Consider the following 6641-nt stretch of genomic DNA (forward strand, 5'->3'; position numbering starts at 1 on the left):
CAAGAGTTTAAGTAATCTGACCAAAGTCACCCAAAACACAGTAGTTCCTGTTCATATGAACAACAGAAAATACTTAGAAAATATACTATACAGTTTCTACTTGTTAATATTTATGTGTTTTTTTTTTTTTTGCCTCACCAAATCATATAGTTGTGCATATACTTGTAGAAGACAGGAAGGAAGAAAAGGATCTATTCAATTCCATTAATTTCTAGCAAACTAATCAACAGAAGATGTTCTTTATATAAAGGATAAGTATGATTTAAAACGATGACATTGTAATGTTCAATTTAGCTTTAATAGTATAATTAAAATATATCTCAAAATGATTGAAAATTTTAATTAAATTATATCATAGAATTTGTATTTGATCCTGGAAAGCTGAGTTTAGCTACTGGAGAGTCAACAATCACTGAACTATGTATGAAATAATTCCATGACCATATAAATTACAAACCAAAGATTCCTAAATATGATTAAGTGTTTGAACATGTTTACTAAATGAGACTTTTAAACTTTTTTTAAGTTGTGAAATATACATGTAGGAGAGGACATATGGTGTTTATGTATGAGGTGAAGAATAACTCATTCACTTTGTAAACAAATACATATCAGAAGCCTATTATAGGGACTTCCAGATTCAGCACTGAATGTAAAGAGTTTGGAAGTTGTCACCCCCAACCTAACAATAAGAAAAAGCTGTTCAGCTGAAAACGAATGACTTTTCTTGGATCCATCAGAGAAATTAGGTTGCAGGGCAGTCAGCCTGAAATCTGGAGTACAGGTGAACCCAGACAATTATCGTCAAGATCCGCTTACCTGGACCAGGAGTCCCAAGAGTCATAAACTGGTACGAACACTTAAACGGTTCATTTTTGATGAATTGCTGGAAGCTGGGTATGGACTAGCATGAGAATGAGAAACTCCTGGAGCCCTACATTTTTGTGGGCTTTACCTACAGTAACCTCCACCAGATTCTCACAGTGAAGAGCTGAGAAACATTCCCTAGAGGGTCTGGCATGAGGAGAGAGGTAATAACTGAAATACACCCAGAGCCTTTTCCATAGCAAAGGCCTCCTCTCCAGGGGAAAAGTACTTTGACAGAGCTTGATAAAAGCTGGAAGAAGAGCTACCCTTCCTGTCTCATCTAAGGGGAAAAAGAATGAACACAGTCAACAGGGGTCAGAGCCTCAAGGAAACAGATTAGGAATGCTGCACTAGAGAAGAGAGGCTGGGGCAAGAGGAAATAAAAAGCTATACTAGTGGAGAAGGTCACAGCCCAAGACACAGGTCCACTAAAATACTGAGATTGAATCATAAAACTTTACAGTGCTCTCCCTCACCCATACCATACCACCACACCCACAGGGATGCAGATAGTAAGAGAGGATTATAGCTGACTCATAACACACAAAGGCTTTGTGAGAAGTACTAGGAGAAGCCCAGAGGAGAGGGGAGACAAAAACAAGAGTGCTGCAGGAATTTGATGCCTCTGGTACCCATAGCTACAGCAGTCATTAAATACAGCCCACACTCCCAGCCTTACTAACATAAATCCTCACACTGAAGGTTTGTTTACCTCAGTTCCTGTTACCTGATGCATCATGTAATTTTGTTTTCAACAAAAATTATGACCTGCTAAAAAAAAAGGCAAGAAAAACACAAACTGAAGAAAAAAATCAAATAAGGCTTCAGAATAAGACTCAGCTATGTCAAAGATTTTGGAATTGTCCATGTGAGAATTTAAAATAACTCGGATTAATACATAAGGGCTCTAATGGAAAGGGCAGACAACAGGCAAGAACAGATGGGTAATGTAAGCAGAAGATGGAAACTCTAAGAATAGAATCAACAGTGAATACTGGAAGTCAAAAACACCATAAAAGAAATGAAAATTGCCATTGATGGGCTCATCAGTAGACTGGATATGACTGATGAAACAATCAGTAAACTTGAATTATGTCAGTAGAAATGTTGCAAACTGACATGAAGAGAGAAAAAAGAATGAAAACAATGGAACAGAATATCTAAGAACTGTGGGACAATTACAAAAGGTATAACATACATGTAATTGGAATACCAGAAGGAGAAGAAAGAAAGAAAGGAGCAAAAGAAATACTTAAGCAACAATGGCTGAGAATTTCTTTCAATTGGTGACAGACACCAAACTACAGAGCTAGGATGCTCAGAGAACACCAAGCAAGGTGAATAATAAAAACCATCACATAGGTATATCATACTTAAAACTGAAGAAAACCAAAGAGAAAGAGAAAATCTTTCTTTTTGATGAGATGAAAAATACATATTACTTACAAAGAGACAAGAATGAGAATTGCATCATACTTCTTTTTCAAACAATAAGAGAGTGGAACAAAATATTTAAAAGGTCGAAACAAAAAATGAAGAAGCCTAGAATTCTAGGTCCTGTAAAATTATCCTTAAAAATGAAGGAGAAATAAAGACTTTCTCAGATAAACAAAATCTGAATGAATTCATCACCTAGAGACCTGCCCTGCAAGCAATGTTAGAAGTTCTTCAGAAACTGGTAAAATGATATAGGTCAGAAATTTAGATCTACATAAAGAGATGAACAATGTCAGAGAAGAAATAAGTGGGGTAAAATAAAATATTTTATTTTTCGCATATGAATTGACCTAAAAGAATAACTATTTAAGGTAAAAATAGTAACTGTATTGAGTGGTTGTAGCATAAGGCTAAGTGAAATGAATAGCATTGTCACAAGGGATGGAAAGGAAGAATTGGGAGCTCTTATAAGATGCCTGCACACTACATGAAGCTGTACAGTGTTATTTAAAGATAAATTTAGCTTTAAAATGTAGATTGTAAATCTAGGCAACAACTGGAAAAAAATACTAAAGATGTAAAACTGATGGGCTAAGAGAGTAGATAACATAGAATCATATAAAAAACTCTATTAAAACCAGAGAAATCAGGAAAGTAGATGAAAAAAGAAACAAAGAATAAGCATAACAAAGAGAAAACAGTAACAGATACGGTCGATATTAATCCATCTATATCAATAGTCCCATTAAATGTGAATATACAAACTACTATATGTACAATAGATATAAACAACAAGGACCTACTGTATAGCACAGGGAACTATATTCAATAGCTTGTAATAACCTATAATGAAAAAGAATATGAAAAAGGAAAAAAAATGTGAATGATCCAAGTATGCCAATGAATAGACAGAGATTCTCACAGTGGATATCAAAACATGTCCCAAGTATAAGTTGTCTACAAGAAATCCATTTGGGTATAAAGATTCAGATAGTTAAAAGAAAAAGGATGGAGAAAGATATATCAAGTTGACACTAATTAAAAGAAAATTAGAATGGCTATATTAATTTCAGAAAGGAAGTCTCCAGAACAAGGAAGATTATCAGGGATAAAGAGGGACATTATGTAATTATGACAGGGTCACTTCTCCAAGAAGACATGATAAAGATATTATGTACCAAACAAAGTGAAAATACAACATATCAAAATTTGTGAAATGATACAAAAGCAGTGCTTAGAGGGAAATTTATAGCATTATGTGCATATATTAGAAAAAAAAGATCTAAAATCAGTAACCCAAGCTTTGACCTTCAGTAATTAGAGGAAAAAAGAGCAATTAAAGCTTAAAGCAAGCAGAAGAAATAATAAATATTGGAATACAAATCAATGAAGTTAAAACCACAAAACCATAGAGAAAACTGGTTAACCAGAATCTGATTCTTTGCAAAGACCAGTGAAACTGATAAGCTTCTAGCTGGGTTAGCCAAAGGAAAAACAGAGAGAAGACACAAATTATCAACATCAGAAATGAAAGAGAGTTAATCACTGCTGATTCCGCAGACATTAGAAGACTAATAAAGGAATACTCTGAACAACTCTTTGCCCATAAATTTGATAATGTAGATAAAACAGACAAATTTCTTGAAAGACACAAACAAAATTCACTCAAGGAGAAATATATAATCCTGGTAACCTAATATCTATTTTTAAAATGGAATTAATAAAAAAAAACCTTTCAAAAATAAAGCATCAGTTTCAGATGGATTTAACTGTAAATTCTACCATACATTTAAGGTAGAAATTATACCAATTTTCCACTATCTCTTACAGAAAATAAAATCAGAGGAAAAACTTACTTTTTTTAATGAGGCCAGCATTACCCTAACTCCAAACCCAATAAAGACAGTACTAGAAAGGAACACAATTGACCAATGTTTCTTATAAACATAAATACAGAAATCCTCAACAAAATATTAGCAAATCAAGTCCAACAATGTTTAAAAAGAATTATATATCCTGACCAGGTGGGTTTTATTCTAGATATGTAAGGTTGGTTCAACATTTAGAAGTCAGTCAATGTAAGCCACCATATCATAGACTGAAGAAGAAAAAATAATACCACATGAATTATTAAAAATGTATCAGATAACCTCATTCATGTGTGTGGGAGGAAAAGGTGCTAACCTAAATAACTCTGGAAATGAGTGGAGTCTTTAAGAGTAAAGGCAAAAGAACGGTACATAAGCATTGTACTCTCATGGGTAAAGCTGCTTCTCATGGGAGTACGGGTTAACGATTCTGACACCACCGAGTGCATATCCTGGAACTGAGCAATTAAGTGAATGGTTGGTAGATGTTTGGAGCCAAGTTTCTCACTATTGGAGTGAGAAAGAAGGCTACGAATTTCCATGTAGCAATGGATTAGAGTAGGTAGGAGACACCAGTATGAACTAAAATTTAGCTTCATGCTGATGTAGGTACATATACAAATTTTTTAGATCCGTATATATAGTGGTTAGAGTACACACACATATTCCTTATTTAGTCAGCTAAGAGGGTCTGGAAACAATGACATCCCAGTAGCAGTGAGCACATCTAGTACCCAGATCTCCATTGAAAAGAACCAGAGATCCTTGGAGAAATGGCTGATCCTAGAACTGGGGAAGGACACATACAAGTTAAGCCTGGAGCATCTTGTAGGGCCAGGAAATAGGAGCTGTTCGTAATTTAAAAAGTGAAAACGCGAACACGAATGAGAATATGTCCAAGGGACAATGTAGCCAACTGAAAGAGCTCCCAGTGGCCGAAGCTGGAGGAATCTGAGCCACAAGATAAAGTAGCAGTGGGTTATAACACAAAGTATAAGTATATACATATATTTGTATATATTATTATATATTACGTAGATAATATATAACAACCCAAAGTATAAAATGAGTCCACACTGATATAAATAACTGAATAAATAAGTAAATTAGGAAGGAGAGAATAAATCTTTGCAGTAGAACCCCAAATAACTTATGTAGATAACTCTGCCTTCAGGGAGGTGGCATGTAATTCTGCACCATAAGTGTGAACTTGAAAGTGTGATTTCCTTTCAAAGGAAAGAGGGGAAAGTAACTTTACAGAGGAATAATGTGACAAATGCTGTCTCAGCCAGGTGACCCAGGTTAACATCAACAATGCCAAGTCATGTTGAGACTGTACACGCTTGATAGGATGTGAGAAAGGTTTTTCACCTCTGTGGTCTTACTCCCCAGTTTAATCATGAGAACATCAGACAAATCTGAATGAGAGACCTACAAAAATCTCTGACCAGTACCCTTCAAAATTGTCCAAGTCATCAAAAACAAGGAAAGTCTGAGAAGGTGTCCCAGCCGAAAGGAGGCTAAGGAGACATGACAACTAAATGTTATGTATCCTGCATGAGATCCTGGAGCATAAGTAGGACATTATGTAAAAACTAAGGATTTCTTAATAAAGTTTAGAATTTAGTTAATAATAGTTAATCAATATTGACTTATAAATATAAGATGTTAATAGTGTTGGGAAAAAGTGGTACTTAAAAAAAAGCAACCATTAGACACAAAATACAGAGCATCTGCCTTTTCTATCAGTTTGCTTTGAACTAGTGTAGCATGTCAGAACCAGGTTGAGGTGAAAGTGGATATCTTGGCTCTAACCCCAAGCGAGCCCCTCATTAGTTAGATGACCTTCAGCAATTCACTTGGTCTTGGTGTTTCCAATCTAACAAAACAGAGGTGGTAGCACTGGTCCTACCACTTCTCAGGGTGCTCTGAGACTTAAACAGAAATCCATTTCTTTCTACAAACATTGAGTGTCTAGTATGTCCTCGGCACTGAGCTGAGGTGAACAACAGATAAAATAAATTCCTTGCCTTCGTGGAACTTCGTGGGGGTATATGAAATATAAAGCAGGAAGAGACAGGCGGTATAGGTGGGGGTGGAGTTGGAAGGAGCTCCGTTTTACACCAGGTGGTCAGGGAAGGCCTCTCTGGAGTTTTAATAGAGACTTAACTAAGTGAGTTGTCAGGGCTTCCTTGGGAAAAGACACAGCATGGGCAAAGGCCCTGATGTTGCAGGGGCTTGGCATGTCTGAGGAACAGCAGTCAGTGTAGCTGGAATGGAGTGAGCGAGCAGGGGGATGGCAATGCAGTCCCAGAAGTGGGGCTGGGAGTGGAGATCATGAAGGAAGGGGTGTGGCTCCCATGTGAAGGGAGACTGGAGGGATCTGAGCAGAAGAATGTAGTCCTGACTTCTGGTTTAACAGGGTCACTCTGGCTACTGTGTGGAGGACAGACTAGATTCCAAGGGGTC

The 6641-nt window shown here is 36.3% G+C and overlaps 1 long non-coding RNA gene across 1 annotated transcript in view; it reads left to right on the forward strand.

Annotated features, from left to right (window-relative positions):
• The window catches only part of LOC123615966 (uncharacterized), a 210615-nt gene that overhangs the window by 174126 nt on the left and 29848 nt on the right, over window positions 1-6641 (forward strand). The window lies entirely within an intron of this gene.

Source organism: Camelus bactrianus, chromosome 17 (genome assembly GCF_048773025.1).
Source record: "Camelus bactrianus isolate YW-2024 breed Bactrian camel chromosome 17, ASM4877302v1, whole genome shotgun sequence".
Lineage (NCBI taxonomy): Eukaryota > Metazoa > Chordata > Mammalia > Artiodactyla > Camelidae > Camelus > Camelus bactrianus.